The following is a 23712-nucleotide window of genomic DNA, read 5'->3' as shown; positions in this document are numbered from 1 at the left end:
CATGTGGCAACCGTGTCCACATGGTCCGGGTGGCTCCCCCGAGAGGGAGCCGGGTGGGAACAGAAGTCCCCAGGGGACAAGTCCCCAGCGCCAGCAAGCTGGCCCCGACCTTGCGGCCGGAGTGATAAAAATTCCACACTCTCCCTAGCCAAAAGGCCGGGGAGCTACGTTAGTCGGCTATGCATATGGGCAGTACAGACCAAAGCACCCTACTTCCGCCTGGGATCTGCCACATCCCAGGTTTTTTCAGGTGCACCTGGAGCGCCACTTCCAGGGGCAGTACACCTAAGCAAAGCCCTCAGCCATTCAGCTTCGACCATGGTATAGATCCATTCAATCAGCCTCTGGGGAGTTACGACAAGAAGGGACACCCTGCCACAGTGCCATCCCTCCAGGTCCCCCCAAAAACCTCAAGAACAGATACTACACTTGATCTTAGCCAAAAGGCCGAGAAGCGCCCATGCCCCCATGCTCCACGCAAAAATGTTTCGCCACATTCGAAATACTATTTGTAAGCCACCCAGCCCCCAAGTAATGTTCAGCAATACGAGCCTTTAGGGGCCTAGTGGTGCATCCTACATATTGAACTGAACAAATGTTGCAAGTAATTAAATAAATAACATTTTTTTGTATTACAGTTAATAAAATGTTTAATGGGGGAAGCAAGTAATTAAATAACATTTTTTGTATTACAGCTAATAAAATGTTTAATGGGGGAACAGTCAGAGTCAATCCATAGATCAGCACCAAAGCCCTACAACATCATCTTGCTGCAGATGGAGTCACTGTGTATCGTTCAACCCTTCGGCGCACTTTAAACAAGGAGATGCTGTATGCGAGAGTGATGCAGAGGTAGCCTTTTCTCTACCCACAGCACAAACAGAGCCGCTTGAGGTATGCTAAAGCACATTTGGACAAGCCAGCATCATTTTGGAATAAGGTGCTGTGGACCTGATGAAAGTAAACTTGAGTTATTTGGGCATAACAAGGGGTGTTATGCATGGAGGAAAAACACAGCATTCCAAGAAAATCACCTGCTACCTACAGTAAAATGTGGTGGTGGTTCCATCGTGCTGTGGGGCTGTATGACCAGTGCAGGAACTGGGAATTTTGTCAAAGTTGAGGGACGCATGGATTCCACTCAGCATCAGCAGATTCTGGAGACCAATGTCCAGGAATCAGTGACAAAGCTGAAGCTGCCCCAGGGCTAGATATTTCAACAAGACAACGACCCTAAACGCTTTTGAAAATCCACTAAAGCAATTGTGCAGAGGAACAAGTACAATGCTCTGGAATTACCATCTCAGTCAGGGCCGGCCTTAGGTTTCATAGCGCCTTGAGCGAAACCTGATTTTGGTGCCCCCCCTTCATCCTCTTCGCACGCACACACACAGGCCCATATGCAATTCACCTTTTTCTCCGTAGATATCTCCTAGGACAGTGGTTCCCAACCTTTTTGAAGTTGTGACACATCCAAACGCTCAGATCTCACATCACATATGTACAACAGAAAAATACTAATAATAACCACAAAATGGTTGAAAAGAGTCCAGTATCCTAAATACACTTAAAAATTAAGCCTAGAATCTTTTAGGAATATTATTAAAAACATAATCAGTTGGACAGTTAGGCCCCCCCCCCAATTTGGAACGATAGCACAGCACTGACAATTTGCACCGCGTTATAGCCACAGTGCATCCCCCACCCCCACAAAAAATGCCCTCAGACTCAGTATAGGTAGGTAGGTAGCCAGGTATAGGTGACTCCAGTATGGGATCTCATGTGTAGATGCCCTCAATATAGATAGCCAATCATAGGTGCCCCCAGTATAAGAAGTCAGGTGTAGTTAGGGCAGGGCTACAAGGAAATGGGCCTGGTACACACCATGCATTTTCCCATCAGATCAACAGGAACCTTCCCATTGTTCTTTAATTTCCAGCATGTCTGATCTGCTTCTGGTCGAGAAAGAGATAATTTTTTGAGATTAGTACTACACATTGAAAGCAGATTATACAAGCTGGAAATGATCAAACAATGGAAACTTCCTTGTTGATCTGTTATTACTGCAAACTTACATTACAGAATATGGTCGATTTGCCATCAGATCGACCAACAGATAGATCCCTCTCTGATCGAATCTGATCAGAGAGGGATTGTATGGCTGCCTTTACTGCAAACAGATTGTGAATCGATTTCAGCATGAAACTGATCACAATCTGTGAAGCTGCCGCCGCCCCCCGCCAGCTATACATTACCTGCTCCGGCCGGCGCGAGTCTCCCTCTGTCCCCGCTGCTAGTTCTCCTGCTGGGTTCCGGCTGGCTTCACTTCTCTCTGTCCAAGGAAGTTTAAACAGTAGAGGGCACTCTACTGTTTAAACTTCCTGTCAGGATAGGAAGTAAGTGAAGCCAGCCGGAACCCAGCGGAGAAGGAGCAGCGGGGACAGAGGGGACTCACGCAGGGCGGAGCAGGTAATGTATTGCCGCTAGCGCTTGTCGTCGGGCATTCGAATGCCGCTATCGATGCACTCCCGACCCGCCAGCAATCGAGCGAAATCTTCCGCACGGACTGATCGACGGGAACGATTGATTTCGGACGGGAATCGATCGTTCTGTCAGCATTTGCACAATGATTTCACAGCAGATTCGATCACAGTGATCAAATCTGCTGTATATCGGCTGGAAAATCGTTAGGGGTATGGGCCCCTTTAGGGTGAGAGTTGTAGTTGTAGTCGCAATTAGTCTATTGGAGTGAGAGTTTCTCTTTCAGTCCCCTAGAAACAAGGCTGAATGTAACGTATAGAAGCTTTTTTACTACAGCTTACACAGATTTTTTTAAAAAGATACAAATTACAGGGTGGGCTCTAGAAAGTCAGCTGTTCATTTTTCTTGATCGGAAAAAAAAAATAGTGTTAATGGACGATGGAGTGGCTTCAATTAATCGTGGGGCTGGGGTAATAGCATTGCAATCAGTAATGCTCAGGCATTGGGGGTACGACAGGAAGGATCCTTAACCCATGATGTCCGAGCAATATACATGGTCCGCTGCTGTACACAGATAACGATAATGGTTATCGCATATGTGTACGCAGCTTTACTGTGTGTCAAACGCACAGGACCTAAGAGTGTGTGTGGTGTGCGTGTATGAAGTGTGTATATGAAGTGTGTGTGGTGTCTGTGCAGTATTGTATTACCTAACCTCACAAGCTGCCAGCTTCTGTTTTTCAAACAAGTTTGCCTATTCCTGGAAAGCTGACTGGAGTCACATAGGGTGTTTTTTACTGACTTCTTCGCTTCAGCAGCCCTCTCTTTTCCATCTTTATCAGAGGGGGCCATATTGATTGAGACAGGCCTGGCCAGTATAAGCACACTTCACTGCACGCCAGCCAGGGTCAAGACTTCAGGTCAGGCAAGAGACTGGTAGCTGAGCTATGTGTTCTCTCGCTGCAGAGAGAGATCACTATCTGTGCCGTTATCTGTTTTACCAGTCCGGGCAGTCATCGTGAGTGCTGGAGTCACTGAAGCCAATAGCACTCTCAGAAGCCAAGAGTAATCTGCGCTGCTTCTACGGGAAGCCTGGAGGTCTGATCTCCAGCACCCAGCCAATAGGAAAGAGCCCTGACTCACAGGCAGCTACAGCCACGGTACAGTTTCAGGCTGCTTTGACTGAGCTGCCTGGTGGCAGAGCTGAGATTCGAGCGGCTGCTATGATGCAGCACACTATTAGCAAGTTCAAAGTTACCACTGCTTGCCAGCCCTGGTTGTCCGAGGTGATTGTCCCCCCCAAGCCAGTACACGCCTGCGCAGTGCTCACACACCAAGAGGCAGCACCGCAGTAGTTTCCTGGTCTTCGCCCCCATCACACCCAGCTGCACTAGGGGGCGGAGATACCATGTGACAGGAGACGGACAGAGCCCACAGCAGCCAGGTTAGGAAGATAGGAAAAACATATGCGGCAGCCGGCAGGGCAGGAGCGCCCCCTGGAAGGCGGCGCCCTGAGCGACCGCTCTGGTCGCTCAGGTCAAAGGCCGGCCCTGATCTCAGTCCCCAAACCTGAATATAATTGAAAATCTGTGGTGTGAGTTAAAGAGAGCTGTCCATGCTCTGAAGCCATCAAACCTGAATGAACTAGAGATGTTTGTAAAGAGGAATGGTCCAAAATACCTTCAACCAGAATCCAGACTCTCATTGGAACCTACAGGAAGCATTTAGAGGCTGTAATTTCTGCAAAAGGAGGCTTTACTAAATATTGATTTCATTACTTTTTTCTTTTCTCATAATTGGATTCACCTATGTATGTAGGTCAGGGGTCACTGGGCTTACCGAGCCAATTTGAGTTCCAATAATTAGTTCTAAAGGTTTTGAAATCAATAAAATTACCATGCCTAATTTTGTTTAAACAATTATTGCACTTTCTGTAAATCGAATAAACTTCATTTCACTTCTCAAATATCACTGTGTGTGTCTCCTATATGATATATTTAACTGACATTTTTTATCGTAACAACCAACGATTTATACAGGAAAAGCATTAAAATTAACAAGGTTGCCCAAACTTTCGCATCCTACTGTATTTAGCGTTATAAGTGTAAGGCACACTGCATGCACCATTTTTGAACATTTATAACGCTAAATAGGGTTATATAATGGAAGTCAATGTAACACCATTTCTGTTCCCCCCGCGCTGTGCGCCATTTTTATCTGTCCAGAGTGGTGGTCCTGGGAGTGCACTCACAAGGGTGAGTGGGACACGGTAGGTGCCGAGACCACACCTGAGTACCAGTACCTTCTTCTGTTTGTTAGACCACACAAACATATATTCCAATACCACTTGTACTCCTAGCAGCCAACTATGCTGGTGACTGCCTGAGATTTCCGTGCATCGGGATAGGTTATGTGTATGCACTGGCATGGCTGCTGGTGATGAGTGTTATGTTATGGAGTGGAGAATGGTCCACAGTTAGAGAGTAATGCTCAGGCGAATGAGGTCAGTGATACCTCTGGGATTTTATTTTTGTTTGATCGGGGTGCCTGTACCCACATCATGAGATCGCAGAAATCACTTATCGCTCAAAAAACAGCAGGTTGTCGGAAAAATCGCCATGAAAATTGCGTAGTGGGTACAGGCCTTAAGAGCTAACCAAACTGTGTATATGTGTAAGTGGTTATTAATGCAGAGACTCTTGTTAGCAGCCATAAATAGCCCACTCAAATTGTATTATTTCACAAAGGATAGAAATATTTAAAGAGACAGTGGCTGTATGACTGAATAAAAGGTCTTAAAGAGACAGTTGCACAGTCATCTCTTTATGTGCTGTATATTTAAAGAGGCAGTGCCCTGATGAATGTGTGCTTTGATTGGTTACAGCTTTATAATGTGAATTGTGTTTACCTCGAGAGAGTTAGGCCTCTTTCCAATGAGAACTGTGCACTTTTCTGCCACCCATGAGTGCCATTTGGATGCAATTTAAATGCAGCCAGATGGCAGTATTGTGTAACACCACACGTATCAGCTCTTGACATGCAGTGACGTTACCTGGTGGCAGAGAACCACAACATGTCGCGTCATATAGTCCATTTGGGTCTGCCTATCCAGCGCCGGTACCAAGTGCTGATGCAGGTGAGTAGCTGACAGGCAGCAGTGCCATATCTAGAGGCCTGTAGGTGTGGCGGCACAGCACAGGGGCAGGCATGGCACCCATAGCACTGTGGCACCCATGGCAAGAGCCATGCCTTATGGTATGATATGCGCTTATGTGAACTTTCGATTTTACTGCATTCTGTAAATATTCTGAAGTGCTGTAATAGTTTGCATTTTACTATAGCTAAGTGACTGGCTTTGTATATTCCATGAATTAGTCTGCTCACCTCTGGCTCCATGCTAATTTGGCCCCAACACCTATAGACAATTAAGCAGCTTCCTGCTTGATTACCTGAGTTGTATTGTGATCTGCTACAGGCTGAGCTCATTCCCTCACCTGCATCAGTCAGTCTACAATCAGGCCTGCTAAGCATAGGCTTATCAGGCTTACTATATAAATGCAACTCTAAGTCGATTAGACCTTGGTCGATTTATGCACTGGTATTTCAAAGTACACCGGTTTCTAAGTACAAAGAGAACGACCGAATTACACCAGAATTAAGAGACCAGAAGGAACAGACACAAGACTTTAGCAATCTGATTCACGGTTAGTGCAATAATGTTGTCTCTGCTCTTCATGATTAGCCTGCTTTCCCCTGCTATTCTCAAATCTGTACACTCACTGCATCCTCCTGCTGTCAGCAACACGCTCTACATTTCTCCCTCTCTTTTATCATCTCCACAGGTTGCTTCTCACGAAACGTTCTTATTCATACAACCGCGCTATACATTTCATACTCCATCTACCCATAAATCTAAATCCCACCCTATCCTCCGCTCTCTCTGCCTCCTATTACTAGAAATGTCGCGAACCTCCGATGTTCGGTTCGCGAAATTTCCGCGGAAGGTTCGGTTCGCGGAAAAGTTCACGAACCGCAATAGACTTCAATGGGGAGGCGAACTTTGAAAAATAGAAAAAATTATGCTGGCCACAAAAGTGATGGAAAAGATTTTTCAAGGGGTCTAACACCTGGAGGGGGGCATGGCGGAGTGGGATACATGCCAAAAGTCCCGGGGAAAAATCTGGATGTGACGCAAAGCAGCGTTTTAAGGGCAGAAATCACATTGAATGCTAAATTGCAGGCCTAACGTGCTTTAAAACATCTTGCATGTGTATACATCAATCAGGGAGTGTAATTAGAGTACTGCTTCACACTGACACACCAAACTCACTGTGTAATGCACCGCAAACAGCTGTTTGTGTAGTGACGGCCATGCTGGACTACTGTGCAACATGGCGAGATTGCTCTTCCTCACTCAGTGATGTCAGGTAATGTGTGACTTCCTTCTCAACTTTCCATGGCATTGTTAAAAAGCTTACATTTTGTTTTTAAATTACATTTTCTACTTGCTGTGTACTTGTTCAGTACCGCTACAATGAGAATCCTGTGGAGGCGGGCAAGTCTGCCATTGTGACCCCGGGTAATGGACGGGGAATGAGGGGTTTGAGGGGTGTGGAGCTTGAGCAACGGCTACCACTACACATCGAAGGAGGGCAGCGGGCAGGCATGCACGCCCGCCCCGAGGTAGTGACCAAAAATAACAATACAGGAGGAGGACTTTCGAGGCCCTGCTGTGTATTTGAAATGAATGTACTTTAAATCCTTTAACGAGAACCAGTTATGGCGGGCAAAGACGACACCACTTTCCTTTCACGAGAATCATATGGAGGCGGGCAAGTCTGCCATTTGTGACCCCGGGTAATGGCGTGGGAATGAGGGATGGAATCCGGTGTGAAGCCTGTGAAACGGCTACCACTACACATCCAAGGAGAATCAGAATCAGAATCTTTATTTTCGCCAAGCACGACTGGGACGTGCCCGGAATTGGGTTTGGCACATTACAGGGGTGCTGATACATGAAATAGTTACAGTTACAGGACAGGACATGTAGTAGGAACAGAACATTATATAGCATTAATACAGAGGGAGACAATGTGGCATAAGTAACCACACCAAAAACAAAGCAAAAAAAAAAAAAAAAAAAAAAATACACTTAAGCTGGAGCATCGTCTATATGCAGAGTGCCTCAGCGCGGGCATGGTATTTGGGGTGGGGATGGGCGTTTCCATGGAGAGAGTTCAGAACGTTGACAGCCGAGGGAAAGAAACTGTTCTTATGTCTTGAGGTCCTGGTGAAGATGGAGCGGAACCGGGGCCTTCGTCTTGAGGGGAGCTGACTAAAGAAGCGGTAGCCCGGGTGTGAGGGGTCGTTGGTGATCTTTAAAGCTCTGGAGTTCAGCCTAGAGTGGTAGAGGAGGTCTAGAGTGGGAAGAGGTCTCCCGATTATCTTCTCCGCTGATCTAATGACCCTCTGCAGTTTGAGCCTGTCGCTGGCGGAGGAGCCGGCGTACCACACCAGGATGGACGAGCATAGGACAGATTCAATTGTGGCGGAGTAAAAGTTTGTCAGAAGCTTTTGGGCCATACCGAACTTTTTTAGTTGGCGGAGAAAGAAAAGCCTCTGTTGGGCTTTCCTCTGTGTTGAGGCAGTGTTGGCTTTCCACCTCAGGTCATTGGAGATAATTGTGCCCAGAAGGCGGACACTGGGGACTCTTTCTACTTCCTTGCCATCAATGCAGATTGGAGGCGGGGTGGAGGCACGCCTCCTGAAATCAACGATCATCTCTACAGTTTTCGCTGTGTTCAGGACCAAACCGTTCTCTCTACACCAGTGGCAGATGCTATCCACCTGGTGACGGTACTCCTTCTCATCGTCTTTGGTGATAAGACCGACAATGGTCGTGTCGTCGGCAAATTTGATTACTTTTACCGAGTCTGACGTGGATTTGCAGTTGTTCGTATACAGCGAGAATAGAAACGGCGACAGGACGCAGCCTTGCGGGGCACCTGTGTTGGTGATCCTAGGTTGTGAGGAGATAGTGCCTAACCTGACGACCTGGGACCTGTTGGTGAGGAAGTCCATGATCCACAGGCATAGGGTGGGGTGAACTCCTAGCGCAGAGAGATTGTCTTGGAGTATTTCAGGGCTGATGGTATTGAATGCCGAGCTGAAGTCCAGTAGGAGGATCCTGGCGTAGGAGTCTGGTCTATCCAGGTGTTCATAGACGAGCTCCAAGCAGATGTTTATGGCATCATCGGTGGACCTGTTTGCTCTGTACGCGAACTGGTGCGAGTCCAGCAGTTCCTCAGTAGAGTGCTTAAGGAGGGGAAGCACCATGCTTTCAAGAGCTTTCATGATCACGGATGTAAGTGCCACGGGCCTGAAGTTGTTGAGGTCGCGGATCCCCTGCTTTTTGGGGACGGGGATAATGGCGGACCTCTTGAAGCACAAGGGTACTTTTCCTTCCTGGAGGGACCTCGTGAAGATGGAAGAGAAAGTAGGCGCGAGCTGACGGGCGCAGGTTTTTAGGCAGGCTGGTGACACTCCGTCTGGACCCGGGGCTTTCCTAGCATTTAGCCTTAGCAAGTGTTTCAGCACGTCAGTCTCCTTCACTGACGGAGGGTGTGAGTTAGGGTTAGGGCCCGGGGCTTCAATGGCAGATTGTGCAGGTGGCTGTGGGAGTCTTGCAGGTGCTGGCTGGTTCTCGAATCTGCAATAGAAGTCACTGAGACTCTCAGCCAGCTCAGTGCTGGGTGTGGCATGCTGAGGGGGGGGGCTTGTAGTTGGTGGCAGCCTTCAGCCCTTTCCAGCAGGGCAGCAGGCAGGCATGCACGCCCGCCCCGAGGTAGTGACCAAAAATAACAATACAGGAGGAGGACTTTCGAGGCCCTGCTGTGTATTTGAAATTAATTAACTTTAAATCCTTTAACGGGAATCCGTTATCGAGGGCAAGTCTGCCATTGTCACCGCGGGGAATGAAGGTTGGATTCCGGCCCGAAGTGGGAGCCTGCTGAGACCCATGCTGTAGCTGCCCTGACCGTGCTTTGCAGACCAGGCATCTGTGGTCAGATGGACCCTTGAGCCAGAGGAAGACAAACCAAGTCGAAAGCATTTGCCAAGAATGTTTTACGGAGGGCAAGTTTTTTTGCCCTTGTTTTAAATTTTTGGAAAATGATAGATGGTTGTATTTTTAAATTGTTTAAAAGTTTAAATGGTTGTATTTTTAAATTGTTTGAAAGTTTAGATGGTTGTATTTTTAAATTGTTTAAAAGTATATCCATTCAAGTGCAAGTTATGCACTGACTGCCAGGTATAATGTGCAGTCACAGATGCAGTGAAAGGTATGCAGTGACTGCAAACAGCCGTTTGTGTAGTGACGGCCGTGCTGGACTGGTGCGCACCATGACGAGAGTGCAGGTGATGGTGGCTTTTCAGCCCATTTGCTCGCCCGGCTGATGTAGCTGAATGACAGAACAGTGACTGTCCAGCTGATCAAATTTGGTCTGACCACAATGAAGCAACGACCTTATTATCTTTTGTGTGCCACCCCCACCCGAGACACTCAAATAGCCGGCGGTCATTGCTTCATTGTGATGCGCAAGCCCTTTCACCGTGGCAAGGTAATGATTATGAAGGGGGATGGGCACATGTACACGCACCAGAAAAATTAGTGTAGCAGCCACTGCTAGCAGCGGCCTTAAAAATTCAGGAATCCGCCTAGAGTCCTGGACCCTGTTGGTGGTGGCGGAGAAGGCAGTCAAGCTGCCTGCAGGCAGAGATGCTGTGTGTGGGGACTAACTTAGTCTTCGGTCGTGCAGTAGCCCTCTGTGATCCATTCCTCATTCATTTTGATAAAGGTCAGGTACTGAACACTGTCGTGACTTAGGCGACTTCTCTTCTCAGTAACTATGCCTCCAGCTGCACTGAAGGTCCTTTCTGACAGGACGCTTGCGGCAGGGCAAGAGAGAAGTTGTATGGCAAATTGGGACAGCTCTGGCCACAGGTCAAGCCTGCGCAACCAGTAGTCCAAGGGTTCATCGTCGCTTTTCGCAGAGTCTACATCCACACTAAAGGCCAGGTAGTCGGCTACCTGCCGGTCCAGGCGTTGGTGGAGGGTGGATCCGGAAGGACTATGGCGAGGAGTTGGACTAAAGAACGTCCGCATGTCCGACATCACCCTGAGATCGCTGGAGTGTCCTGTTCTTGCCTGCGTGGACTTGGGAGGAGGAGGGTTACTGCCAGTGGTACCTTGATTGCGTTGTGCAGCCACATCACCCTTAAATGCATTGTAAAGCATCATCGACAGCTTGTTCTGCAAGTGCTGCATCCTTTCCGCCTTTTGTTGAGTTGCTAAGAGGTCCGCCACTTTGTGCCTGTACCGAGGGTCTAGTAGCATGGCCACCCAGTACAGGTCATTCGTCTTGAGTTTTTTGATACGGGGGTCCCTCAACAGGCTGGACAACATGAAAGAGGACATCTGCACAAAGCTGGATGCAGACGTACTCTCCATCTCCTCTTGCTCTTCCTCAGTGACGGGACGCAACTCCTCTTCCTCCCCCCAGCCACGAACAATACCACGGGAACGTGGAGCAGCAGAAGCCCCCTGTGATGGCTGCCACGGTTGTTCTCCTTCCGCCGCCTCTTCCTCCTCCACAGAAACACCTTCCTCATCATCACCATCATCAGAGTCTGACTCCTCTCCTTCCCCACACGACTCCTCTTCCTCCTCCTCCTCCCCCCTCTGTGCTGCCGCCGGTGTTGTGGAAACATCGGGTTCATGTGTAAATGGCTCCCACGACTCCTGCTGCCCTAACTCTTCTTGTTCACGCTCCTTCACAGCTGTATCCACCACTCTACGCACGGCATGCTCCAGGAAGTAGGCGTAGGGGATCAAGTCGCTGATGGTGCCCTCATAGCGACTCACCAGTTTGGTCACCTCCTCAAAGGGCTCCATGACCCTGCATGCATTTCGCATCAGTGTCCAGTTGTTGGGCCACAACATCCCCATCCTCCCAGATTATGTCCTTGTACTGTAATGATACAGGTACTGGGTGACGGCTTTCTCCTGGTCTAGCAGGCAAGAGAACATCAGCAGGGTGGAATTCCAGCGAGTCGGGCTATCGCAAATCAGGCGTCTCACCGGCAAGTTGTTTCTACGCTGAATGTCCGCAAAGCGTGCCATGGCCTTGTAAGAGCGCCTGAAATGCCCACACAACTTCCTGGCCTGCTTCAGGATGTCCTCTAAGCCTGGGTACTTGGACACAAATCTTTGCACGACCAGATTAAGCACATGTGCCATGCAGGGTATGTGTGTCAGCTTTCCCCAATTCAACGCAGCAATGAGATTGCTGCCGTTGTCACACACCACGTTGCCGATCTCAAGCTTGTGCGGGGTCAGCCATTGCTCCACCTGTTTGTTAAGAGCAGCCAGGAGAGCTGCTCCAGTGTGACTCTCCGCTTTCAGGCAAGACATGTCTAACACTGCATGACACCGTCGCACCTGGCATGCAGCATAGGCCCTGGGGTGCTGGGGCTGTGTAGCTGGAGAGGAGATGGCGGCACCAGCCGAGGAGGAGGAGGATGACGACAGCGAAGCGGTGATGGCAGGTGGAGAGGAGTTGGCTGGAGGCCTGCCTGCAAGCCGTGTGGAGGTGTGACAAGTCGGTCCTCTGCGCAGCCACGTACTCCCTGCTTGCTGCCATCGGTCACCAGGTTGACCCAATGGGCTTTGTATGTAATGTAGTGGCCCTGCCCGTGCTTGGCAGACCAGGCATCCGTGGTCAGGTGGACCCTTGACCCAACGCTGTGTGCCAGAGATGACACCACTTGCCTCTCAACTGCACGGTACAGTTTGGGTATGGCCTTTTGTGAAAAATAATTGCGGCCTGGTATCTTCCACTGCGGTGTACCAATGGCCACAAACTTACGGAAAGCCTTCGACTCCACCAGCTTGTATGGTAATAGCTGGCGAGCTAATAGTTCCGCCACGCCAGCTGTCAGACGCCGGGCAAGAGGGTGACTGGCAGACATTTGCTTCTTATGCTCAAATACTTCCTTCACGGACAGCTGGGTACTGCTGTGGGCAGAGGAGAAGGAACCGCTCAAGGGAAGAGGCGGTGTGGAGGAGGGTGGCTGTGAAGGTGCAAGGGAGAAAGTGGATGAAGACGATGCACCTTAAGGAGGAAGAGGAGGAGGAGGGTGGCTTGTCTTTTGAGGGGTGCTGCTTTTCCTCAGGTGTTCTTGCCATAGCTGTTTGTGCCTTCTCTCCAGGTGCCTTCGTAAGGCACTTGTCCCTACGTGAGAGTTGGCCTTTCCACGGCTCAATTTTTGCTGGCAGAGACAACAGATGGCTTTGCTCCGATCTGAGACACACACGTGAAAAAATTTCCAAACCGCTGAACCCCCCTGGGGTGATGGCGCTAGGGTGGCATCAGCAGCTGACGTTGAAGGGCATGTTGGCTGTCTGGCCATAGCTGGTGATACATGGCGCTGGACACTGCCCCCAGCTGTTTCTGAGGACGAGCTCCCTCTGCTTCTATCATGGAGTCGTCTCCTCCTACTCCTTTCTGACTCCTCCTCTGAACTGTCCCCCTGGTCATCTCCTCTACCGGGAACATATGTGGTATCCGTATAATCATCATCATAATCCTCCTTGCCAGCTGCGCTTTCCTCCGACACCTCCTCAAGTGCACCAATTTCAGGTGGTCCACCATCATCCCCATCCACACACGTTACGTCCATACTATCGCCACCTAACTCAGACGTATGAGGTGGTGTACCTGTGCCTTCTTGTTGTTGTTGCAGTAGTGGCTGGGACAAGTGATTTCACCACCACCACCAAATAACTCCTGCGAAGTGTCAAATGCAGCGGATGTGGTGCTTGTTGTATCGCTGGTGGTTGCGGGAGATGATTGAGGTGTTCTGTGTTAAATACTCAATCACCTCCTCACGATTTTGGGAAGTGATGGCACGTGCCTTCTTCTGAGCACTGTATTTTGGGGCAGGTCCGCACAAAATCACAGCAACACCACCTCGCACAGACCTGCCGGTGCCTGGTGGCCTTCCTCTTGGTCTGCCTCTACCTCTTCCTCTACCTGGTTTGTCCATTTTGTCCATCTCGGGGGTATGCTAGCTATATGCAGTGAGGTGGGTTCTCACTCAACACAACAGGTAGTTAGATGCAGTGAGCTGGGTTCACTGAACAGTAAAGGTACTTAAGATGCAGTTAGGTGGGTTCTCACTCAACACAACAGGTAGTTAGATGTAGTGAGGTGGCCAGGTGGATTCTCACTCAACACAACAGGTAGTTAGATGCAGTGAGCTGGGTTCACTCAACACAACGCTAGGTATATGCAGTGATGAGGTGGGTTAAGTAAACACAACAGGTACTAGGTAGTTAGATGCAGTGAGCTGGGTTCACTGAACAGTAAAGGTACTTAAGATGCAGTGAGGTGGGTTCTCACTCAACACAACAGGTAGTTAGATGCAGTGAGGTGGCCAGGTGGGTTCTCACTCAACACAACAGGTAGTTAGATGCAGTGAGCTGGGTTCACTGAACAGTAAAGGTACTTAAGATGCAGTGAGGTGGGTTCTCACTCAACACAACAGCTAGTTAGATGCAGTGAGGTGGCCAGGTGGGTTCACACTCCACACAACAGGTAGTTAGATGCAGTGAGCTGGGTTCACTCAACACAACGCTAGGTATATGCAGTGATGAGGTGGGTTAAGTAAACACAACAGGTACTGGGTAGTTAGATGCAGTGAGCTAGGTTCACTCAACACAAAGCTAGGTATATGCAGTGATGAGGTGGGTTAAGTAAACACAACAGGTACTGGGGTATATGCAGTACTGGGTAGTACAATGTGCAGCTCCCTGTCACACACACAGGTAGTCACTGAATGTGCTGGGCTGCTGGCAGTGGCACACACAATATCAATTAGCAAGGCTGTGCATGCAACAAAAGTGTCAGTTTGACACACAGAAAAAAAAATGTACAGGTTGAGCTCCGAAAAGAGCTGTTGCTGGGTGCTTTAAAAGCAATAATAATCAGTCAGGAGCAAGCAAAGCAGCCTAGAACCTAACTAATCTGTCCCTAGGAGAAAAAGTCTGCAGCAGCTGTCCCTTTCCTCTCTCTAGCAGGCACACGAGTGGGTGTAATGGCCGCCGGACCCTGCCTTATATAAGGGGGGGTGGGGCTCCAGGGCTTAGTGTAGCCTGAATGGCTACAATGTGCCTGCTGACTGTGATGCAGAGGGTCAAAGTTGACCCTCATAGTGCATTATGGGGCAAATCGAACTTCTGCAAAAGTTCGCCTGGTGCAGGCGAACGCGAACCCCCTAAGTTCGCCTGGAACCGTTCGCCAGCGAACCGTTCGCTACATCTCTACCTATTACGCCTTGCTGCAGGTGACATTTCACCAAACCCCGGACCCTCTGTGCCGGCTCTTTCCTCACTCTTGCACACTAATCGCACTGCAAACAGCCAACCACATGCTCACCGAAACTGCCACAACCTTATTAATATTCTACTTCTGCCCCCTCCTCCCCCACCTATCTCTGCTGCTCTCTGGAATGCCCGCTCAGTCTGCAACAAACTTCCTTTCATCCATGACCTTTTCAATTCTAACACCTTCACCTTCTTTGGGGTCACGGAAACATGGCTGACGCCTTCTGACACGGTCTCACCTGCCGCCCTCTCTTATGGGGGATTCCACTTTAGTCACACACCTAGAAGTGGGAATAAACATGGCGGTGGTGTGGGCATTCTTTTCTCTGATAGATGCTCCTTCAAGCCACTCACCCCCATTCCTTCTCTTTCTCTACCTTCCTTTGAAGTCCATGCAGTCCGTCTATACTCTCCCTGTAACCTCCAGATCGCAATAATCTACCGCACTCCTGGCCCTGCTTCCTTCTTCCTAGATCACTTCTCTGCATGGCTCCTCCAGTTCCTGTCCTCCGATATCCCTACCATTATTATGGGCGACTTTAACATTCATGTTGACACCAACAATTCTGCCGCCACTAAACTTCTGTCACTTACTTCTTCCTACGGCCTGTCTCAGTGGTCCACTGCTCCAACTCACTCTAATGGTCATACACTTGACCTCATATTCACTCGTCTCTGTTCTATCACTGATTTCACTAATACTCCTCTCCCGCTCTCTGATCATAACTTACTAAACTTCTCTCTCTCCTCCTCTCTTCCTACCACCCTGCCTCAAGCACGCTCATATACACGCAGGAACTACTGCAACATAGACATGCAATCTGTCTCTGATGCCTTGGCACCTCTCCTCACACAACCATTCACTGACCCTGACTCAGCAGCTGCACACTATCACTGCTCAATCACGCAAGTCATGGATGAAATCGCACCCCTCACCAATGTCCGCCCACACCGTGTCAGTCGCCAACCCTGGCTGACCAAAGCTACTAAACAGCTAAAGGGGTGCTCTAGGGTAGCTTATCGCCTTTCGAGAAAAACTAATACTAATGAGGATTTCATTACTTACAAAAAAGTTGAACAAGTTTAAAACCGCTCTCTCGTCTGCAAAACAATCATACTTCTCCTCCCTCATATATTCCCACTTGCACAATCCAAAGCGCCTGTTCAGTAATTTCAACTCCCTTCTCCGTCCACCCCCTCCTCCTTCTTCTTCATGCTTATCAGCTGAAGAATTTGCAACATACTTTACAGATAAAATTGCAAAAATCCGTAGTGTGTTTTCCACGCAGACATCAAACTCCATCTCCACTCCTCTTGTTGACTGCTCTCTTTCCAGTTTCTCTCCACTCTCCGAACATTCGCTCTCTTCGCTTATCTCCAAATCCCATCTAACCACCTGTTCGTTGGCTCCTATCCCATCACATCTCATTCCACAGCTATCCTCATCCCTGCCCTAATAACGCTATTTAACCTATCCCTCTCCACCGGAATTTTTTCATCCTCACTCAAGAGGGCTGTTGTAACACCACTACTTAAAAAAACATCTCTAGACCCCACCGAACTTGCTAACTACCACCCAGTGTCACTTCTTCCATTTGCATCTAAATTACTTGAACGCCACATTCATGCTGAACTAAGTCAGTATTTATCTGCAAATTCCTTGCTTGATCAGTTCCAATCTGGCTTCCGGCCAAACCACTCCACAGAAACAGCCCTCACCAAAGTAGCTAATGATCTCCTCACAGCTAAATCCAAAGGCTATTATTCCATACTCATCCTTCTAGATCTGTCATCAGCATTCGACACTGTCGACCACACTCTACTCCTACAGATCCTTTCATCTATAGGAATAAAGGACCTCTCTCTCTCCTGGATATCTTCCTACCTCTCTGGAAGGTCTTTCACTGTTTCTTATTCAGATCAGGCCTCCTCTTCACATCCTCTGTCTGTAGGGGTACCTCAAGGCTCTGTCCTCGGTCCCCTCCTCTTCTCCATCTACATGCACGGTCTTGGTAACTTAATCAGCTCATTTGGTTTCCAATACCACCTATATGCAGACGATACACAACTGTACCTCTCGGCCCCAGACCTTAACTCCCTCCTCACACGGGTTCCCGACTGCCTGTCCGCTATTTCCTCTTTCATGTCCTCTCGCTTCTTAAAACTTAATATGAATAAAACTGAACTAATAGTCTTTCCACCATCCCTGTCCACCCCTTTGCCTGATATTACAATAAATGTTAACACGTCTATAACATCAGTTCCCAAAGCACGGTGCTTGGGGGTAATATTTGATTCTTCTCTCTCATTTACTCCTCACATTAACTCCCTAACCAGCTCCTGCCATTTCCAACTGAAAAACATAGCACGTATCCGACCTTTTCTCTCCCATGACACAACCAAAATGTTAGTACATGCTCTTATTATATCTCGATTGGACTATTGCAATATATTGCGTGGTGGACTTCCAACTAACCGACTAACACCACTCAATTCTGTACTGAACTCTGCTGCTCGACTCATCCATCTCTCCTCTCGCTCTTCCTCTGCTGACCCTCTCTGTCAAGCTCTTCACTGGCTACCAATTAATGAGAGGATTCAGTTCAAACTCTTAACCCTAACCTACAAAGCCCTCCACAATCTCTCTCCCCTGTACATCTCCTCACTAGTCTCCAGATACCAACCCAACCGCAATCTCAGATCTGCACACGAGCTTCTTCTATCCTCTTCTACAATTACCTCCTCACATTTACGTGTACAAGACTTCTCACGTGCCTCACCCCTCCTCTGGAATGCCCTTCCACAACACATTCGCCACTCTCCCACCTTTGAAATCTTTAAACGCTCCCTCAAAACCCACTTTTTCCGACAAACATATTCTCTAGCTTAGGCCATGCACCCACTAAATAAATAAATAATACTGTATACATCCCCACCTCTTGTTTCCACCCCATTCCTTTAGATTGTAAGCTCGCAAGGGCAGGGCTCTCACCCTTTTGTGTCATGGACTGTTATTAATTTAATTGCTTGCACACTGTTAGACATTTATACATTTTAGCCATCATGCTAAATCAAATTGTAATCAGCAGTGCTGTATCTTGTATCAGTGTTCATATTTGATGTATATCATTGTCTGTATCATTATGTATCCCTTGTTTGTTTTTTTACATTGTACAGCGCCACGGTATATGTTGGCGCTTTATAAATAAATAATAATAATAATGCCTTCCCCTGAGCTGTGCCACCACACCTGCCCCGGTGTTTTCCCGTCATTCAGACCTCAGATCAGTGGTGACCGAAGTGAGTGACCACAGTGGTCAAGAACAGTGACCGTGGATACGGAGAAATTCATATGCGGAAGTGACGTCATTGGTCACATCCCGCATGTGGAACATGCCACGCAGGTACTGTGCGCCCTTGCTCTCTTCAGTTGCCAGTGATATAAGGTCTCTGAGTATTGGGAGAGCCTACTGACACCAATTCAATGCCCAAATAGGGGTAGGGAGGGGGGGGACCTATACTAAGAGGAGCTTAGGGGAAAAGGGGTAATGGGGACACATCTCAATAACTACTTGGGGGGGGGGGGGGCTACTTATACTGAGCACTTCTGGCTACTTATACTGGGGAAGATACCTCTGAATACCTTTACTTGAACGACACCTCTGTCCTAATATTGGGGGTACATCTGGCTACATAATACTGGGGAGCACATCTGTCTACCTATTAGTATTGGTGTGGCGCAATTTCAGTGTTTGCCATTGGTGCTGTATTGCCCCGATATGCCCCTGATAGGAAGTGATTTCACCTTCTGTCAGCTGCCCGTCTGAAGGAAGCCCATAGTATTACTGAGCTCCTTTTATAGAAAGGCGTATTCTTCCTAATTGAATGAGAGGAAAAAAAGAGAAACCTTCCAGCTTGGTTGTTGAAGTGAAGGAATTTAAGCAACCATCAAGTGAGGAGTGTGTGTGTGTGTGTGTGTGTGTGTGTGTGTGTGTGTGTGTGTGTGTGTGTGTGTGTGTGTGTGTGTGTGTGTGTGTGTGTGTGTGTGTGTGTGTGTTACACAGTCAACAGTCACTGTTTCTATATGTTAACTGGTTGAAAGAAGAAATTTCCATATCACAGCGCCTGGCAATTGCTACAAGTGAGTAGAATTACAAATAAAAAAAAAAAAGAGCAGCGTAACTATGCCTGCTGGGGCCCCCTGCAAAATTTTTAGGGGGTCCCCTTCCTACAATCAGCCCCCCCCCCATTACCCCCATGCCCAGTAGGGAGAACGGGCCAGGATTTCTTCCTTCCTACACCCCCCCCCCCCCCCCCGTGCTCCCATGGCTCTGCCACCCGAGCCTACAAATCAGCCCAGTGACAGGTCTTACCTCTTCCTCCCCCCCCCCCCCCCCCCCATTGAGTCTCTCTCTGGCACTCACGCTGCTCTCTGAATTCCTTCTGATATGAAGAGAGAGGACAGTGATACCTATTGGCTTCAGCGGGAGTGCCAGAGAGACTCAACAGGGGAAGAGGTAAGCTCCATCACTGCTGCTGTGTTGATCTGTAGGTCTGGATCTGGATGAAAGGACGGGGGGGGGGGGGGGGGGCGTGCATCAAAAAAGGCGTCGGGAAAAAAGGGAGCGTGGTGTAAACGATAAGAAGTATTATCGGTTATAAAAATATTGTGTAGAATTTAGTTTACAAATAGTGTTTTAAGAATGTATAAATCATTCAATAATGTGTATGAAATCGGCAATTCTTAAAACGTTAATCTTCCCTGTTTGTAAACTGAAACTTATAATTACGTTTGTTAAAAAAGCAGTATTATTTGTTTAAACATTATAATTATATATTGTTATGAATAATCTTGATTGATCGTTTATTATTATAATAAAATGTGAAAATATTGTTTATAACAATGATATTAATATAAGTACATTCATAATAACTGTTGATTAGTATTATTAAAATTGTACTAAAACTATACCTAACCCTACTCTCACACAGAACCCTTCCTGTACCTATCCCTAACCCCTAGACCCCCTGGTGGTGCCTAAACCTAAGACCCCCCTGGTGGTGCCTAAACCTAAGACCCCCCTGGTGGTGCCTAAACCTAAGACCCCCCTGGTGGTGCCTAAACCTAAGACCCCCCTGGTGGTGCCTAAACCTAAGACCCCCCTGGGGGTGCCTAAACCTAAGACCCCCCCTGGTGGTGCCTAAACCTAAGACCCCCCCCTGGTGGTGCCTAAACGCTTTATTTTGTGAATAATAATGTTTTACAAACAGTAAGTGTGAAAATGTTAAATAATGTTTTCATTAAATAGGATAAATACAGTTTAAACACAAATAACACGCGCTAGAGAATCTCCAAAGAACGTTTATTGATAATAGTCTGAAACACACCATTCAGGCACAAATCTTCAGCAGCAACACTCTATAGACCAATCATTCCTGCACTCCTCATACACTTAGAAGGGCCCTTCTTAAAATTAATAAAAAGCAAAAACAAAAATATAAAAATATAAAAAAATATATAAAAAATATAAAAAAAGTATCAGGCTATACAGGAGATAATGAGTTGTTAATCTCTCTATAGAATCATATATGTCCTTTCAACTTTTCTGATAGCGCTAATACAAGTTTCCTTGTCAAAAAATAGGTGTTAGTCCGGCAAATTGTACCAGCAATATGTGATCCAATGTACAAACAGTGGTGCACAAACAGTTCCTTGTCAGAAAATTAATACACACACCTCGTGCGCTAGAATACTGGTGCTGGAGCGGACTGTATAGAACTCACGTGTTCCCCCATGTGTGTCCTCACAGATCTGAGGTTTGGATGATACTCCTCCGTTTTTCTCACACAGAATGATAGCGGTGACGGTGGCTCCAAGTTCCGGCTTCTTGCCTCACATCAGCCTCGCACCCGCAGGCTCATCCAGAGCGCGTCACTTCCGCCAGAAGATACAGCGGGCTGCTCTCTCAGTACTTCCGCCAGGTTAGGCTTCGCTGGGCTTTGCTTACAAGCGGTGACGTCACCTCGAGGTCTCTGAACTTTAGCTCTCAGGCAGCAGCTGCGTGCAAGCTGCCAACCTAGTTCAGACCTTATGCCCACAATAGATTAGCAGTAAATTGTGTTGCCCACAAACAGCAACATTAGCTCTCCACCTCTACGCGTTTCAACCACTAAAATGGTGGCCTTCTTCAGGAGGGTTTTTAGCTTATGAAGCCATCCGCCATCTTCATTCATATATATACCTTATATAAGTCCGCCCCTCCATTTGTCATTAAGGGCAAAGTTCATCCTAATCAGTTTCATTTATTTAAAACATGAGGTACACATGGAGAGTCCCCAAATATTTTTAAAAGTGTGTTATAATATAAATTTCTTAATAATAATCCATTATCATCCTGTGCCTGAATACAAATACATCATTCCTCCTCCTACACACATTTCAGATGCATACATGATCCATTTCAAGTGCATACATGATCCATTAGCACCTCCCTCATATCACGTACTGATAATATCCAGTCCAAATTACAAATCATCCCCCACTTTCTACACAGAGCAACATTCCCATATATTCACTGGTGCTTTATTTTAAAAAAATGCAAAAAGCTCCATTTCACTATTTAATCCCTTTGGGATCAAGGTATCTAATTGAAAAATCCACTTGGATTCATTTCTGGACATTTTATGAATATAGTTGCCCCCTCTCTGATCAGGTTCCACTACTTCTACCCCAAAGAATATAGTTCCCCTTAAACTCCCATTATGTTGTTCCTTATAATGTTTGGATAGTGGGTGCCCCTCATTCTTCTTTTCAATATTATTAAAATGTTCCCCCACCCGTCTCTGAAGTGATCTCTTGGTTCTCCCAATGTACCTCTTGCGGCAGGGACACTGGACACAATAAATCACCCCAGCTGTAGTACAAGTGATAAAATCTCTGATCTTATATTTCACCATATCCAGTGCCTCAATTTCCATTATCCTACCTGGATTACTGGTCCTTCTGCAATTCAGACAAGTTCCACATCTTACAAAGCCCCCCCTATCCCTTACTCCACTGCCCTTTGGGGGAAACCCATCATTCGCCGCTGTGGCTATAGATAGCCCCAAATTCGGTGCCTTTTTAAAGATCACTTTGGGTCTGTCTGGCAACCTCTCTCCCAATAACTTATCTTCTTTTAGGACATCCCAATGTTTCTGGAATATATTCACAACCTTTTTTGATTGGGCCGTATATTGTAGCACCACATTGAACTCCTTTCCCTCCATACTATTCCAGTCCTGCACATTCCTAGGACCCAACAATTGGTTACGTTCTTTCTGCCTTATTTCTTCCTGTGATTGATGTACCCTTTCATTAGGATATCCCTTATCAAGGAAGCAGCTCACAAGTTTCTCAGACTCTTTATCATAATCCTCTATATTTGTACAATTACGTCTGAGTCTCGTGAACTGCCCCTTGGGGATATTATTTAACCAGCGTGGCAAGTGACAACTAGTATATAAAATGTAACTATTAACATCGACGTTTTTTTGAAAGGTTTTAGTGTTTAGAGAGTCATTTGCCACAAACACTTCCAAGTCCAAAAAATTCACCTTATGTTTGCTGATATCCACAGTGAACCTGATGTTCCAATCATTCGTGTTTATATCTTTCACGTATTTCTCCAATGACTGAGCATCTCCTCTCCACACCATCAATACGTCGTCGATGAAACGACGCCACAGGACCAGGTCCGCACCAGGGGCAGTTCACGAGACTCAGACGTAATTGTACAAATATAGAGGATTATGATAAAGAGTCTGAGAAACTCGTGAGCTGCTTCCTTGATAAGGGATATCCTAATGAAAGGGTATATCAATCACAGGAAGAAATAAGGCAGAAAGAACGTAACCAATTGTTGGGTCCTAGGAATGTGCAGGACTGGAATAGTATGGAGGGAAATGAGTTCAATGTGGTGCTACAATATACGGCCCAATCAAAAAAGGTTGTGAATATATTCCAGAAACATTGGGATGTCCTAAAAGAAGATAAGTTATTGGGAGAGAGGTTGCCAGACAGACCCAAAGTGATCTTTAAAAAGGCACCGAATTTGGGGCTATCTATAGCCACAGCGGCGAATGATGGGTTTCCCCCAAAGGGCAGTGGAGTAAGGGATAGGGGGGGCTTTGTAAGATGTGGAACTTGTCTGAATTGCAGAAGGACCAGTAATCCAGGTAGGATAATGGAAATTGAGGCACTGGATATGGTGAAATATAAGATCAGAGATTTTATCACTTGTACTACAGCTGGGGTGATTTATTGTGTCCAGTGTCCCTGCCGCAAGAGGTACATTGGGAGAACCAAGAGATCACTTCAGAGACGGGTGGGGGAACATTTTAATAATATTGAAAAGAAGAATGAGGGGCACCCACTAGCCAAATATTATAAGGAACAACATAATGGGAGTTTAAGGGGAACTATATTCTTTGGGGTAGAAGTAGTGGAACCTGATCAGAGAGGGGGCAACTATATTCATAAAATGTCCAGAAATGAATCCAAGTGGATTTTTCAATTAGATACCTTGATCCCAAAGGGATTAAATAGTGAAATGGAGCTTTTTGCATTTTTTTTAAAATAAAGCACCAGTGAATATATGGGAATGTTGCTCTGTGTAGAAAGTGGGGGATGATTTGTAATTTGGACTGGATATTATCAGTACGTGATATGAGGGAGGTGCTAATGGATCATGTATGCACTTGAAATGGATCATGTATGCATCTGAAATGTGTGTAGGAGGAGGAAT

The 23712-nt window shown here is 47.1% G+C and overlaps 1 pseudogene; it reads right to left on the bottom strand.

The window, feature by feature from the left end:
* Positions 1 to 346: 346 nt before the first annotated feature.
* On the bottom strand, positions 347 to 459 carry LOC137542648 (U2 spliceosomal RNA; annotated as a pseudogene).
* Between the last annotated feature and the right edge of the window lie 23253 nt (positions 460 to 23712).

Source organism: Hyperolius riggenbachi, chromosome 12 (assembly GCF_040937935.1).
Source record: "Hyperolius riggenbachi isolate aHypRig1 chromosome 12, aHypRig1.pri, whole genome shotgun sequence".
Taxonomy (NCBI): domain Eukaryota; kingdom Metazoa; phylum Chordata; class Amphibia; order Anura; family Hyperoliidae; genus Hyperolius; species Hyperolius riggenbachi.
This window is presented reverse-complemented; position numbering and strand designations above follow the sequence as displayed.